The sequence below is a fragment of the Salarias fasciatus genome, chromosome 6 (genome assembly GCF_902148845.1).
Source record: "Salarias fasciatus chromosome 6, fSalaFa1.1, whole genome shotgun sequence".
Classification (NCBI taxonomy): domain Eukaryota; kingdom Metazoa; phylum Chordata; class Actinopteri; order Blenniiformes; family Blenniidae; genus Salarias; species Salarias fasciatus.
Window position 1 is genome coordinate 8906196 of NC_043750.1, and position 17486 is coordinate 8923681.

The window sequence follows — 17486 nt, forward strand, 5'->3', positions numbered from 1 at the left end:
CACAGTTACTTGGTAAGAAAGTTCATAATTATGTTTAGGAAATCTTTTTAGAGGATTCCAGCTTACTCATCATGACAGGAATCTCTGGTGAAACAGGAAAACAGCATTCATATTTTGTGGTGTGAATGTTTGTCTTTTTCATGCATTTTGTGATCTGATATTTTATCAATTGACTGTTTCTGTTTGAAGTTGGGTTTTTCTCTTTCCCTGTCTGATCCTGTCAACAGCAGCAGAGGTAAGATGAGCAAACACACCAAACACACACCTACCAAAGCTTCCCACAACTATAAAGACAAATAGAAAGAGTTGAAATAATCGTCATAAAGCATTTAGTATGTTTCTATGAAAACATTTTCATGAGAATATTCTTTGCTCGGCATATTTGGGTGATGATAGATTTGTGTAAAGCAAATGATCATTCTCTGTTTCTGTATCACAAAAAACGTGTTGAGAAGAACATGTTCCAAAGTAACACATTACTGTAATTCAACCAATTATGGCAGCAATGCACAACTAACTGTATTCTCAACCCCTGTAATCATAGTCTCTGCTGTACTGCTGATGCTTCCTCTCATTATCAGTCCAGTAATTTCATGAACAATTATTATGTCCCAAATTTTGTGTAACAGTAAAAAGTTGCATTTTAAGTGTATTTAGAGCGGGGTGTTCTACTAATGGCTGCCTGCAGTGAGACATATGTTTTCCCAGCTTCCTCATCTCGTTTTGGCATCCCTGTTAATCACCAGCTTTGTTTCCCGATAAAGCCTGTAGGATGTTCTCTGCTGTGTCTCTGCGCAGGTGTTGTCAGTTGGCCACAGAGCCTGAGGATCTGAGCGGAGGACCTGCAGTGGAGACCTCTGAGGCAGTGGGATTCAGCCTACAAACCCTCAAACACAAGCACACGTCTTTGACCTCCAGGCCACCACTTCTGAAGATACTTTGTGTGTCACAACAGAACTGAAGGATGCGTCCTCCCCCTCCTTTGCTGAAATATCAATGAAGCTGGTGGAGGACTTCATTTAAAAGGTCTGCCTGGGCAGTTTCCACTGGGATGATGAAGCCACAACTCTCAACTCGCTGTCTCCCTGCTTCGGAGAAGAAGATGATGGCTCAAACCCTCGAATCTGGTTTGCTTTAACCATAGCGGTCACAACATTTTTATTAAGTTCAGGATGTCGTCTGATGAAAGAAACCACAAATGGAAACTATCTACAGACCCTGAGGAGTCAGCATGCCCTGTTCTCAGCGTTTCTGAAAAATGGACGCACAAATCTTCCGTCACAAAAACAAAAGACGCTCGTTAAGAGCTGGTCCCTGATGCTTTCTCAGCTCGCTCTGATTCTCATGCTAGTGGGTGATATCGAGCTAAATCCAGGTACTCAACTTCTGGAAACAACGCAAAGCACAACCTGTGCAACACCATCGGTGCCACTTTCATCTTTACACATCCAGTGCGCGCACCCAATCATGCACCAACGCCTGGCCTCCTGCAGTGTTTCACTCACTTGTGGGATTTGTGGGGCTGTGGCTTTCCCCTGACTGGTGGTGGTGGTGGCCCGTTGCTGTTCCTACCTGGCCAGTCCTTGGTGGTGTAGCGGGCGGCCTTGGTGGCGTGCCTCACCCTGGAGGGATAGCAGCTGCTCCGGTTTTGGGTCCCCTGGATGTGCGGGATGTGGGCTCGGCCGTCATGGGCTCTCTGTGTGCACGAGGAAGTGCTGCTCAACCCCTGGCGCCGGACTGGACTCACGGAACTTCACGGATTGCAATGGATCGCGGCGTAAATCCCAACGAAAGCAGCGGGCAGGTAACGACAGGCTCAACCTCCATGGGCTCATCAGCTGATCGGGGAGCTGTCAGGTCTGCCGACTTCTGCTCGCTTTGTGCAACGAGGAGGTTTTCTGATCGTCTTGTCCTGCCTGGAAACGGTAACGGCTGCATGCATGGTGGACCAGGGGATCGTGTGCTGAAAGACTCTGGGGCAAAATTTTTGGATCCTGGAGACAGCCTAAACCAGCACCTGGCACCGGTGACGCGATCTGTCACCTCTACTGGTGAGTGCTCAAAGTTACACACTCAAACCAGTCCACAAACATTAAGGCTGAGGAATCCAGTACTGAAAAGATATCGATCTTGTAATATTTTCAGTACTTTGAATCAAGCCAAAATCATATGGGACCCGCAGGTCAAGCCTAAAGGCTTATTGGGCGGACATTTAAATATAAGGAGCATGGCATCTAAACGTGAGGAGCTGGAAAATTTGCTCTGTAATTCCAACATTGACTTTATGGGCCTCTCTGAAACTTGGTTAACCAGGACTCTCCAGAGTCCCTTGTAAACATGCCTGGGTATAATGTATACAGGAATGACAGAGGCTCTGGTAGAGCCGGAGGAGTCCTGTTGTATGTGAAAAATACATTGAAAACCAAACAGATTGTTTGGCCAGAGAGTATCCAACTTGAATGTGTCGGAGTAGATATATCACTCTCACCTGTAATGTCTTTCATAGTAATTTGTGTGTATCGGAAACCTTCTGCTAAAGTAGATTTCTATGCAAATTTTAAAACTCTTCTGAAGCATTGTGATTTAAACAAAGAAATAATCATCTTAGGAGATTTTAATGTGAACTGGAATGAAAAGAAGGTCAGAAAAAACCTCAAGGAAATCACAGATCATCATAATTTTGTACAGTTGATTGACTGGCCAACCCGAATAACTTCTCGTTCAAAAACCCTTATAGATTTACTTTTGGTTAATCGACCCGAAAGGATTACAAAAATATTTAACTTCATGACAGGGTTATCAGACCACAATTCCTTTTTTTTTTTCAAGAAAACTGTCAAAGAAATGTTTGAAATATTTTTCTAAGCACACAGCTGTTTCAAGCATCATCCCAAAAAGTCAATTGCAGAATTTAGTGACAACTCTGCAAGAGATGGATTGGAGTGAAATAATTCAAAGTGAGGACATAGAGAACTGTAGCAACCCATTTCAACTCAAAATGATTGATGTAATGTCGAAATTTATCATTAAGGACAGTCACCACAAGCGAAAAGGCAATTTGTTACCCTGGGTAAATGATGAATGCAGAAAACTAATGAGAGAGAGGGACGTGCAGCTCAAAAAATCTTTGAAATCAGGTCTTACAATCGACAGACAGAAATTCACATCCTTAAGAAACAAAGTCACCAACACTCTAAGAAAGGCTAAAGCAAAATTATATATGGATATAATTACTGATGCTAAAGGAGATGGCAAAAAGATATGGCAAAATCTCAACAAATTACTTGGCAGGCAAAATAAAAAATCAGTCCAAGACCTTGAACTTAAAATTGATGATGCGCTGGTGACAAATCCAAATTCTCTAGCGAATGAGTTTAATCCGTGTATCATTCGTTCAATTGATATTCAATTAAGAATCAAAAAACAAAATATTGAAAAATGAGTCGTTTTTCTTTTTTTCGTTTTTAAAATGAAAAGAAATAAATGAAAATTGGTTTGTTTTTCAATATCCCGTTTGTTAAGACAGATCAAATAAAGGAAAGTTGAAATACGGCCACAGAGCAGACTTTAATGTGATTTTTCAATTTCTTCGATCTCCGTGACCCAGAAGTTCTATCGTCTGTGTTTTGGTTTTTGTCGGCGGGAAGGTGGGCGGGTCACGGGCATAGATATCTTATAGAACACGTGTTCTATAAGATATCTATGGTCACGGGACCCTGTGGGTCAGTTTAAGGCCAGCACACACTACTATACACTACTACAGAAGGATCAGGCCGAATTTTGCCCCGATCTTCTCCTCCCGACCGAAGCCGACAAGGTCCGACTGTCGGGAGTAAGATAATGATCTCGAGTCTGATCTTCGTGTAGTGTTCGGGGGTTCAGAGAGATGTTTTCCGGTCGGAGCCTCTCGGGAGGCGTCGGAAGGGGAGATCGTAAATAATGAACATGTTTAATATTTCTGATCGCAAATCCTGTGGTGCGTGGAGCTCTGAGAGGCAAAATTCGGCCTGATCCTTCTGTAGTAGTGTATAGTAGTGTGTGCTGGCCTTAAACTGACCCACAGGGTCCCGTGACCATAGATATCTTATAGAACACGTGTTCTATAAGATATCTATGCCCGTGACCCGCCCACCTTCCCGCCGGCAAAAACCAAAACACAGACGATAGAACTTCCGGGTCACGGAGATCGAAGAAATTGAAAAATCACATTAAAGTCTGCTCTGTGGCCGTATTTCAACTTTCCTTTATTTGATCTGTCTTAACAAACGGGATATTGAAAAACGAACCAATTTTCATTTATTTGTTTTCATTTTAAAAACGAAAAAAGGAAAAACGACTCATTTTTCAATATTTTGTTTTTTGATTCTAAATTGAATATCAATTGAACGAATGATACACGGATTGAGTTTAATCATTTTTTCAGCAATTCTGTTAAGGAAATAACTGAACTTTTTCCTGCCCCTCAGATAACATCTGGACATATTGACCCCTCGAGGCCTGTGTTCTATCTCAGTGAAATAAAAGAGCCCGAGGTAAATGACATCATTGGCTCACTTAAGAGTTCCAAAGCAAAAGATGGCCATGAGTTTGACACCTACACTCTGAAATTATGCAAAGACTCCTTAACTGAGCCTATAACACACATGATCAATTTGTCACTCAAGAGTGGAGTTGTCCCGTCCACCTGGAAGACGGCTTCAGTCATCCCAATCTTTAAATCTGGGGATAGACTGAATGCAGCTAATTACAGGCCCATCAGTATTCTTCCGGTGGTTTCTAAGGTGGCTGAAAAATGGGTTGCAAAAATGGTCAATGAACATCTAAATAAAGGTCTTTGCTCCTTACATCCTTTGCAATTTGGGTTCCGCACCAATCACTCTACAGAGTTTGCAATTAGTTTATTTTTAGAAAAAATTAAAAACAAACTAGATAACAACGCTTGTGTTGGTGCTGTATTCTTAGACCTGAAAAAGGCATTTGACACCGTCAATCATGAAATTTTATTGTCAAAATTAACACTTTTCAATTTTTCACCTGATGCTGTTCAATGGTTCAAATCTTATTTATCCTTTAGAAAACAGTTTGTTACGATTAATGGTGTCAAATCCCCAGCTCTGGATGTCCCTGTAGGAGTGCCGCAAGGGTCAATACTTGGTCCACTGTTGCTCTCCTTGTATATAAATGATCTGCCAAATACATGTGCTGAAGTGGACTTTCAAATGTATGCAGATGATGCAGTTGTCTTCACACATGCAAAAAGTCCTAATGAGGCTTCTTCCATCCTGACCTCGGCTATGGAGCAGATACATCAATGGCTTTTTAAATCTTGCCTGTTTCTCAATAGTAAAAAAACACTTCTTTAAACGTCTTTAAACACTACCCAGTCTGGTATATTTTTAAGAGGTGAAGAACTCGAAATTGTTCCTGATTTTAAGTACTTAGGTGTGATTCTTGACTCAACACTCAGTTTTAAAAAACATATCAAGAACCTATCAAACACAGTCAAGTTTAATCTACGAAATATATAACGCTTGGAGCCGCAAAAATGTTCTTACATTCAATGATTTTGTCACACATCGAATATTGTATCACATGCTGGTCGTTGACGAGTGTGGGTACTTCAAAATCTATAGAATCTCTTTACAAAAATTCATTAAAAGTTTTTGACAAAAAAACCGAGATCCCACCATATCTGTGATGTTTTACAAAAGCACAACTTCCTGAGTTTAGAGAATTTTAAGCATTTCAAATCAGCATGTTTTGTGCATAAAGTGTTTCATGGACTGGCACCCCTCCACTGTTGGACTATTTTAAAATAAAGACTGGTGCAAGGACACGTTCCACCTCTAGGGGCGACTGTGAGGTGCCTTTCAGAAGAACTGCTTTTGGACAAAATGCTCTGTCTGTGAAGGCCAGTAAGATCTGGAACGGTCTCCCCCTCACTGTCAGAGAATGCTCCACTTTTCCTCTTTTCAGAGCTCAGCTCAAAGTGTGGCTTAAAGCAAACCAGTCTTGTAATCACTGATTCTATTTTTAACATGTTCTCTTTTGTACTAATTGTGTTCCTTTCTTCTCATATCTGCCTAGGGACTACGGATGTAAATTAGCCTTGTGGCTCTAATCCGGCATATTTACGCCTGTTTTGTTTTGGCAATGCAGATGTTTATTAATGTGCACTGTCCCTATCAAATAAATAAATAAATAAATGATAAAAATTATCTGGTGTGTCGGATCCGACTGAAGGACTGTTGCCGTATCTTTATACTCTCCTTCGTCTCTTCACTCTCTCTTTTTTTGAACTTTTGTTTTTGTCCCCCTGTCAGGTCCAGCAATACTATGTACATTTAGTAATAAACAATTATTCAAGCTAAATAAAATAAAGTTAGAAACCATATTATCAAGAGGAGCTTTATACTCGGAAGCTCCCCTTGGTAGAACTAATTTGTTCTTCAATGCTAGATAGTAGAGGGAAAAATAGATAAAGAGAAAGTGGTCAAATGGCTTTGATATCTACTTTTTTATGTACTCAGATGACTGGAGTCTCATGGCTGTTACTCTCAGCAGCCTTGTTGCTGCTTGCTGGAAACTCAGACTCTTTGGACCAGAACCTGCTCGCAAACATTATAGAAGAGATCTGGACTGAGTAAGTTCGTCACTGCAAAACACATTCACAGAGAGCACTTCAAAACATCAGTTAATAAAGGAATCATTGTCTTTTTATAAGCATAATCAGTCACCTGCTAATTTCACCAATTTCCACAATCACTTTAATTCAGTCAGCGAAGGCCATTTTAAACAGGACATCCATGAGTCCAGGTTTTTAATTTAGATTTGGAATCAAATAAATTACAGTTATTACAGAAATATCTAAACTAAAGTAACTTTTTGGGTTTGTGTTGTTTGTTACAGCTACCATGCTGGAGGCATGTTCAGCATGGCAGTCAGCATCCCACGGACAGACAGCGGGTACGACATCAACCAAGTCTTGAACCGCGCCAATGAACGTGATTAAAAGTGGCAAGGTGTACAAACAAGGCAGCATTGTTGCAGCAATGGTTCATAAGAACCCAGGTACAACTGGAGGGAACATCCATGCAGAGTATCGTGTCCTACAGAACATCAACACCCTCATCAACAATAAAGATGATTTATTGATTTTTTATGTTCTTGGATCACCATGTTATTATAAATGTACAAAGAAATCTCATGATCAAAGTATTCTTAAATATTTAAATGAAATCAAGAAAAAGTGGAACCATTTTGCATTTGTGTTTACTTACGTGCACAAACCCAATAATCCAAATATACAAACTACTGTGGAAGACCTCAAGACAGCAATTACAAACCTTGGAGATGTTCTCGGCCTTAAAAAACATTTCCCGTTGTAAAAGGATGAACAAAAGCATGGTGTGCAAAAGCTGTTCTCAGAATGGTGAAGTTGCAAATTATTGTATTTCAGATACACTTAATGACAGAGCAAACCAGAGAAGTAGAACAAGAAGTAGAAGTAGAGGCAAGTCACCCAACAAGAATCTGGACAGGCCTGTTCAGGCCAGACATTCCTGTTTTAGCTGTATCAAGCAACATTCAGCTCCTGACGACAAGTAGTGAAAAACAATTTCTGCCCCAAAACAGCAACGCTTATTCATTTTTGTTAATATTTTTTTTATTGAACTTTCTGTTAGAGCTGCTAAATAACCTCGAGTTGGTTCTTATGCAATGACAATAAACTCTGTTGTGACTCTGATTATTCAGCAACTTCTTTTAGCTCTTTGGCTGCACTGACACAAGCTTCTGTGAAGTATTTGTAAAGTTTTGTTCTTTCTGATTAAAGCTTGGCTCAGTAAATATTCTCATCCCAGATGCATCCCAGATGATGTTGTATTTGTATGTGCATGACTCCAAGCTGGTTCAATAGTTCAAGACACAACAGACACCAAAAATTATGTGGGGTGTTTGTGAACCTTATATGATGTAAAACTTATTTTAGCCATGTTCTTTTCCTTTTATGCAATTGTAAACTGAAGTAAATTTGAAAATGTGTTTTGTCCGTATCTCTCTCACATATTTAACCTTCATTAAATCACCAGACGATGTTAAGCTGCTGCTGTTTAAACATGCAGACCTGTACACTCCGCAGTGTTCTGATGATAGCTCTGCTGTTTTATGAAGAAGGCTGCTGTCATTTTTCAGACCATTCCATCAGTCCTGTGTGTTTGTGTTTTGATCTTTCATTGGCCTGGGGGGTATTGCACAAAACCAGGATAAGGGATTAAGCTGGCAAACTGTTGCTATCCTGTGGCGATCTTGTGGTGATCCTGGACGAAGTTAGCCTCAAGTCGATTGCACAAAAGCTGGACAAGTTTATCCCGGACCAGTCACCATGGTGATTTATTCTCTGCAGCTAACCTGCTCCACAGCAGGCTAACTACCAGGATAAGATTAAACTGCTGTCAACAATGTGAGAAATGGGCGTGGCTTACAGCATTTCCTTGATTTTTCCACACATTACATCATTTAATGATCCTGCAGCCAAATCTTACAGCTGTAGTCGTTACATCTGCAGGGTCTGGTTGACTCTAGTATTATTTTGTTGCACAGATTATATGAAGACCAACATAACTTTAACACAGACGTTTCAGAATCCTTTCTTTATTAATACAAGTTCTACAATAAAAGGTTCACAATTATTGTAAAGACAATGAAAAAAAAAAACCTTAATGGGATTGGTACTAAACCACATTGATGTCAAAAATAAAGAATAAGAAATAAAATAAAACCACCCTGAAACTACATAATGAGTAAAATGAGAAACAAAGGAAAAATAAATGTCTCACACCACTGAAATGGACTACAATATAACAGACAGCATATCATTTTGTCTTAACTGTCTCCTGAAAATAGGAAAATAGTCCTATTTCAGGACTCCACCTTTAGGAGTGAAAGGGTCCCACATCATTCTGACTCCACTTTTCTAACGGCTAAAATCAGACAGAAATTAATTCTCAGAAGACAACAAATGTATCACTTATTTGATAATTGCTCTTTGGGCTACACGTAAGTAACTTACCAGACTGCAGAATATTTTTATGTTTGGTTTTCACCTGCTGCAGGTTCTTTTCTGGCCGACAGGTTTGTTCTTCATGACAGATGAGGGATGAAACAGAACACAGCATGAGAACAACTGATTGAATAGAGAACACGGACACAGAGTTGAAATTTTCTTAAATAAATATCCTAAATATTGGCAAAATGCTGTTGCTCCCGTGTATTTCCTGTATTTTATTTTATTATTATTATTTTTTTATGATCATAATTAGGGATCATATGCAGAATTAGGCCATTTTTAGTGGATGATCTGAGCGTCACTGTTTCACTTTAATAAAGCTGCTGCCTGCATGCAGTACCTGTCTTCACCATTGAAGCGTGGGGGCGCTGTGCCTTAAACGTCACTTAAAGCAGACGCACAGGCTGTAATAATGGATGTGTTTTGTGTAAAGTCCTCGCTCTGGGGCACCCCCCCCCCCCCCATATAAGAGAGCCCCCCCGACAGCCGCAGTACAGTCCGCACACTGCTCCTCATCCCACGTGAAGTAAGACGCTCGTCCTTGTTCCATTTTCAATCTGTGATTCTGTGATCGATCTCGTGGTCTTCTGAAGAACGCCTTGAACGCGCACTTATCCTGATGCTCCTCACCGGGCTTGAGTAAGCCGCGTCTTTTCATCCTGGCTCGGCAAACGTGCAACCGATTAATCCGAGAAAACACCGACGAGGCTTACTCAAGCCGCGCATTTTCATTTATCCTGGATGTATTTATCCTACTTTTGTGCAACACCCCCCTGGGTGTGTAAAGACAGAACCCCACAGCCAATTACAATCAGTATCAACCAGTCCGACCCCTTTGTTGACAAGCTTCCTGCTTCCTCCCACATGGAAAGCCATAACAAATACTGATTGGCTCAGAAGGAAGCCAATAGCTTTGCAGTGGGTGTGTTTGACAGTCGGAAAGAGGAACAGAGTGCAAATGTAGACTTTTTCAGAGTGAAGAAAGTAGAAAATGCTATATTAAACCAAACAATACAGTTTCAATAACCTCAACCTCAAAAATATTTAACTTGAATTAATATTATTAATGTTAATATTAATGTTCAAAAAGAGTCACTTCACTTAAGGGACCAGTTGGTTTAGGTTCTTAGTTCCAAGGTGAAAATATGTTTATGGATATGTTTTTTCAACACAAAAATGCACAAAGAACTGTGAGGATGAGGATGATCACAATCAAGGGCGTCAGTTTGTTTAGAAAAGTGGGGGGGGCAACTAGCTACTGGCAAAAAGTGACTTTGGAGCTGTGTGTGTGCACATGTGTGAGCGTGCGTGTGTGCGCGCACATATAAAAAGACTGACAATATATGCGTTCACTCACCAAAGCTGAGGACTCGCTTTAAAAGAAAGGCGCACCGTGGTTCTTCTTTTGGACAAACTTTTCAATGACTTTCATTCATTTTGATTTCCGACCGCTAGCTTTAGCTTTAGCTTTAGCGTTAGCTTTAGCGTTAGCTTTAGCGTTAGCTTTAGCGTTAGCTTTAGCTTTAGCAGCGCCGAACTGTCACGTCTCCCTGTCAGTCTCTAATCAGGACCTGCCCACATCGGCAGCAGCCAATCAATAATAGATAAATAAAAGTTGCTCGGTCTCATTGAACGCAGCACAGATATTTCAGATCGTCTTAAAGAATTTATAACATTTTACCTGCAGTCCTTTATGCTGACTCCTGGTGGCGCTGTGCTCCACCTGCCTCTAATGACCAGTCACCACTGCTTTGAGTTGTGCTTGAGAATGTGACTTTAACTGACTTTATTTTGGTATGGCTGCTGAGAATTATTTCACATTGTAGGCAATTGTCATGTTTTGAAAAAAAAGCCTCTGGCCTGAAACTTTAACCCAACTGTGTTGAACTTCATGTTGAAATCAGCTCCATGTCAGATACATCAGCTACCTGTCAACAGGATTTACAGCTCAGAGAGAACACAGAAACAAACCCCTGAACTCTATCATCACTAATAGGAACAAGGTTAAAGCATTTCCAGAATAAAAGAATAAACCTCGGCTCACTGGAGGACAGCTGGAGCTACATTAGACCACAGGCTGTTAGCAGAACATGTTATATCTGACTGGATGAATTTTGACTTCAAGCCTCACCATCCATCCCACTCAAATAGAACATTTTACTCACAGTAAATGGAAAATTTACAAACACAGTCAGGCAGCCACAGCAGAAACACCACAATGATCAGTCTGATGACTCTTTGTCAACTTTGTCACAAAAACCTGGTGAATCAGCAGAGGAAGAACAACATGAAGCCTTATTGTCTTACCTTTGTTTTTGAGAGGTTGGAAACATTTATTATCATTATTATTAGATTTAATTATTGGAGCAAAACTCTGACGTGACCTCTTACTGTTATGCTCTCTGGTGTTTCATGGAAGGTTTGATTCTGCTGTGCTGCGTTTACTGCCTCCTGTACAACCTGCGTACGGCCAGTCACTCTGTTTCCTTCTCTCATTAATAAAATCTGAGGAAAGATCTGATCACAAATCAACATGTCAGAAAGAATAAAGCAGCCGACATCAAAGGAGACAGTCTGTTAATCCACAGAATCACCATCAGACGTCCTCAGATAACTTTAGACTGATCAAGCGAATGTACCAACTCTACACACACTGACATGTCTTCGTCCTGGTAAAGATGCTCCAGAACCATTAAAGAAATATATCAAAATATTAACTGAACCATCGACACAAGAACAAACATTACTGAACATCCAGGGTGTGTCAGACACAGAGAACCATCAGTCTCAGGAGGGTTTCCATTATTTTACTTGTCCAGGAGCAGAGATCAACAGAAATAAACACAGAGCTGCAGAACAGGTGACTGAAGAGGCGACGTCTGCACAAAGAAAGAATAAAATCACAGTTAGTGAGATTATCTCCCAGGTTACAGATTACTAGTTACAACGGAAGTGCAGTGTGTATTTATCTGATCAGGATCTGGTTCTTGCTGGAGGTCCCAGTGGAGACCCTGGTCAGACCCTGGTTCTTGCTGGAGGTCCCAGTGGAGACCCTGGTCAGACCCTGGTCCGGCTCTAGCTGGTGGTCCAGTGTTCTCTTGTGAAGCAGAGAGACGCCTCAGGCTCTGCGGCGTCTGAAGACGAGGCTCTGCTCCACGATGTCCCAGGAGAGGCTCAGCAGTGTGGCTGCCTGCCATGTCCACGGAGACCAGCTGGGAGGACGGACAAGGAGGACAGATGTCATGTCTTCATTAGTGCTTCAGAACGGCAGGACAATGGTTTTGGGCATTTTTAAAAATGCAGATGTTACCTTGTAGCCCAGAACTCTGGACCTGTACGACCTCCAGTCCTCACAGCTGCAGTTCTGTTGGGGACAAAAGACAGTGTCTGAGTCTGTTTAGCTCTGTTTTCTATGTTCAATATGAAATGTCCAGCGAGCTGTGAACCAAGGGGCAGTCATCTCTAAATATTAAAAAAAAAAGTCTTCACTAAAGTGTGCACATTTAAACCTATCTTAAAATAACTTGTTTCCTTAATTAATTAAAGCATCTTCGATGCATTCTTCTTCATTACAGTTCAATATAAAAATATAAAATTCATCCCTATTCAAATCTTTCGATAAAACTCGCATTTCTTTTTAATCAAAAGCAGCAGGTCCGACAGGGACGATCAGTATATTCCTGATGATGAAGTTTAGCTGAGATTCTATCAGAATGAGTCCAAACAGTCTCAAAATGTTGCTGTGAGCATGTTGACAGTAAAGTTCTTCAGGACATTTCCACTTTTCAAAACAAACTACCGCCTCTTGCGTTTCTAACCTGGATAATCACAGGGTTAAACGAACAACCAAGTATTCAAACTCACCACAGGTGCTGCAGGAGAAAGAGCTGCTCTGTGTGGAGCTTCCACTGAACAGACGCACATTTACAGCAGCCGCACTTTTTTTTTTTAATCATCGTGAGTCTCTGCTGCCACCGGATGGTGCGTTCAGGAGTGTCGGAATGTTCTAAACTACTGAAAATAACCGGGGTTACAATGGCTACACGTGAAGGATTTGTGTGTGGTGGAGAAAAAAAAATAGCCCTGGCAAAAAGTGGGGGTTCACGTCCCCCCCGTCCCCCCCTAAACTGACGCCTATGATCACAATCACATGTAAAACTCACACGTCGAGCCTGCTGCTATGTGCGTCACTTCACAGAGGAACGATCAGCCAACTGTCTGAGCTCCGTTTTTGTGTGATACCATTTTAAAATACTTGTAACAGTGTTGTTTATCATGTTTAAGCATAGTTTTTCTAGAGAAAACAAAGAATGGAGAATTGAAAGTGGATGGAGTGGAAAAAGATCACTGAAATCATAGTAGAGCTTTTTGACATGGAAGTAAAAACATTCTCCCGAAACCTAAAGACAAACTCACACAATACTGAATAATATGGACAATATCTATTATATTATTTATTTATATTTATATATTTATTTATTATTTTTGAGTGTATTATGTCAAGATGCTTTCGAGGACTCTAAAAAAACAAACAAATGACTCTTTTCTCTGACCTTTGAGCAGCTGGTACAACAGGTCAGTACAGGTGAAATTAAACAGAACTGACATGAATCAACTAGAAGACCTCAACTCGGCAACCACATCTTACCTCTAATGCAAAAACTAAGAGGCTAATATATTTTCCTGTCCTTTCTTAATGTTATATTTAATACTCATTTTTCTCATCTGTGTGTCTTCCTTTTTTCTTTACGCTGTCTTGTTTCGTTCTGCTTATCAGCAAATGCAGATGGAACAAAACAACACTTATTCATCCTCGAAGCGGAAGTTAGATCAACATTATCGTGTTCATGATCTATGTGCACTGCTGCTGTCTTCAGATAATAATTTTAAAAAAAAGAGCCTTTGTCTTTTGTGGGATTAATCTGTGAGGAGAAAGATCAGTAAAGTACGAGCTGAAGAATGTAGTTTTGGTTCGGCATTTAATATCCCTTGGACATTTATTATTATTTTGAAGCATCTGATGGTGTTTCATTGTCACATTATTTTGTACTGCATTTTGTTAGTTATTAGCAGGGTTGGGAGCGTTAATTTGACAATGTAATCCATTACAATTACAAGTTACCTCTTGAAAAATGTAATCAGTAACTTTCCCCAACTACCACTAGATTTGAATAATCTGCCAGATTACTTTAAATTACTTTTGGATTTTTTTAATACCAGTTGTTTCAATAAAGTCAAGAGAGTAAAGAAGATGCTTCACAGGTTCAGTGTATTTGTTTCAAAGCAACTTTAACTTGAACAGACACGCTGAAAACCCAAAGTCTCAAATCAGGTGTCTCTATGTTGAATAAAAAAAAGAGGAGAAAATAAAGTCATGATCTTAAAAATTAGCTATTTGAATGAAGGCTGCTCAACCGCGGAAAACTGAACTTCAAGAAGAAATTCAACACTGTGGGACGGTCAGGTGGCCCCGGTTTGGTGAGACCACGAAAGACCTCTGGTCCTGGTCCATGTTCTGGGTCTCTGGTCCTGGTCCATGTTCTGAGTCTATGTCCTGCTCCATGTTCCGAGTTTATGGTCCATGCAGGGCCGGCGAATAGGCTGGGCATCCGGGGCACTTGCCCAGGGCGCCGAGCCATAGGGGGGCGCTTGATGTGACCGTGAGGCGCACCGCCCAAGTAGCGCTGCTGTGACGGCTGTTTGAGCAGCGCACTGCTTGGTTCGCTTGCTCGCGCCCCTCGACAAATATTGCCGACTCACGACAACTTTCGGCGATTAACGCCCCCCCCCCCCCCCCCCCCCCGCTCAACAACTCTCGCGGCGTGACTCTCCGCGACACTTACACGGGGCGTCAGGCTTGCCCAGGGTGCCTGAGAAGCCCGCGCCGGCCCTGGGTCCATGTTCAGAGTCTCTGGTCCCGGTACATATTTGGAGTCTCTGTTCCATCTTCTGGGTCTCTGGTCCATGTTCGCTGGTCCCGGTCCATGTTCGGAATCTGTGGTTTTGGTCCATGTTCTGGGTCTCTGGTCCATGTTCAGAGTCTCTGGTCTTGGTCCATGTTCAGAGTCTCTGGTCCTGGTCCATATTTGCAGTCTCTGGTCCATGTTCAGGGTCTCTGGTCCTGGTCCATCTTGAGGGTCTGTGGTCCTGGTCCATATGCATAGTCTCTGGTCCTGGTCCATCTTGAGGGTCTCTGGTCGTGGTCCATGTTCGGGGCAAGCAGAGCTGGTACTGTGTTGTTGTGCCAGTTTACTGATGTGAAATCTACGTTAATGTCAGTTTAGTTTATATCGAATGAGTTGGAGCCCCAGCACTGATCGAGACGCTGCAGCTGTTTCTTTTGTGCTCACATCATGTGTATTTGTTGTGTTATGACTTTGTGCCATAGTGTTGCAGTGAGTGCGCACTCTGTATTTTTCTGTTGTGGATCAGTTTGGATTTTAAAATGCAAACCTGCTAAGTAAAATTTGCTTTAATGAAAAATACCAGTGACTGGATTGTGTTGATTGTTGGCCTGTTTCATGTGTTTGAGGAGTAAGTTCCATTCATGCAATGCTCTGTGTATTACTGTTCATTTGATTTAGTTCGTCTTTACTTTCGGGAAAGAAAAAATACCTGATGCACTGTAAACCCGAATCAGTTTCCAGAACTCAAAAAAATTGAGGCAAATGATTCCCTCAATTTTTTTGAGTTGGATTTACTTAAAAGTCAAAATTTCTCTTAACTTAAAAGGGTTATTGACTTGTACTTGTACTGTTTGATAACAGTTAACTCAAACAAAATATTCAGCTCAACTCAAAGACTTGCAGTTAGTAGGACTTACATTTTTTGCGTTAAGGTAACTCAATTCTTGTCAGTTATTTTGACTTCAAGTTTTAAGTTCTCCAAAAACTGGATTAAATTCACAGAACTCAGAAAAATAAGTACAAACCAAATCATTACATGTTCCTGTAACTCAAAATTTATTTGTTTGTGTTATCAATGTTTTAAGCACACAGATCACGATCACATCAAATACACTGCGTTTGTTTCCTAAAAAACATGCCTCTCCAAAAATGGAGTTTAACTAACTTCAGTCATTTCTTCCCTTTTGGGGTTGCAGGCAGCTAGAGTCGATCCCAGGTGCTGTGGGCAAAGGCAGGGTCACCAGCTGACATTTACAGACAGACATTCACTCACACCTCAGAGCAATTTAAGGTGACCAGTTAACCTGACATGCCTGTTTTTGGATTGTGAGGAGGAAGTCAGAGTACCCAGAGAGAACCCCCACACACACACACAGGGAGAACATGCAAACTCCACACAGAAAGGCCCTGAGTTCCAGGCGGTATTTGAACCCAGTACCTTCTTGCTGGAAGGCAAGAGCGCTAACCACTACACTACCATGCAGCCACAGTCTAAACCAACTTAAGTAACAACTTTAACTAACTTAACATTCCAAATTCCTTGTTCAGCCTTCTAAATGTGTCTGGCCACTTCAATTATCAGAAACAATAATAAAGATTAAATAATGGCAAAATTAGAATCTTTCATTACAGTTAAAGAAAAAGTGTGTGCTTTTAGCATCTATTCCTGAGTAAGGCAGCAGAGCAGCAGTTCAGTTCAGCAGCAGTTTTTTTTTGTTTTGGTTTGTTTTTTTTTACCCTCTGTCGTGGTAGTCAGTGCACGGAATAAAAAATTCTGGATTGCCTTCAACACATAAGTAACTGATCATAGCAATCAGTTGTAATCACAGCCTATAAAACAGTAACTGATTGGATAATGAAAAAAAAAAAATAAATAAAATTAATGCTCTTTCCCTTTCACTATCATCTATGCATATGACACTTTTTCGTAATTGATTTGGAATGTTAAATTACTTATATGACAAAGACAATGTTTTTTCTTTAATTATCCGTATTTGAAACAATATAAATAACAGGATTTTATAGCATGTAATTAAATTACTTTTTTTAAGTTGACCGTAAGCGATGTTTTTGAGTTATGCGTGCTTCTATATAAGTATAGTTCAATTAACTCTAAGGTTATCAGTTAGAGACACTCAAAAGCAAGAACATGTTATACCAACTTAATATAATTAAGTCAGAACAACTTTTTCTAAAACTTTGAGTATACTCTACTTAATCTATTTAATTATTTTGAATATTCAGGTTTACAGTGTGTAGCATGTTGAGATGTGTTGATGTTGATAAGTTTGTCTGGAAAGATAACTTCTGGTACAAAATTAGTGAAGTTTTCTTAATAGAGAATTTCAAAATAAATAATAATAATGAATAAAGTCCGTCTTCACAAATAGTCAATTCAAATTTTTACGCATCTTCAAAAGTCCAATGTAGATCTCTCAGAAATTGTCAGGATGTGCAGGTTATCAGAATGACTTTCTGTTATTTTAATTTATATTCCTTAATGCAGTTAATGT

General features: G+C 40.5%; 1 long non-coding RNA gene across 1 annotated transcript; it reads right to left on the reverse strand.

Moving 5' to 3' along the window:
* Positions 1-11886: 11886 nt before the first annotated feature.
* On the reverse strand, positions 11887-12988 carry LOC115389957 (uncharacterized). The gene is made up of 3 exons (XR_003931631.1): positions 12932-12988; positions 12378-12431; positions 11887-12279 (listed from the first exon to the last, which is right to left on the reverse strand). It is a non-coding gene; the product is annotated as an uncharacterized LOC115389957 (long non-coding RNA).
* Positions 12989-17486: the final 4498 nt, after the last annotated feature.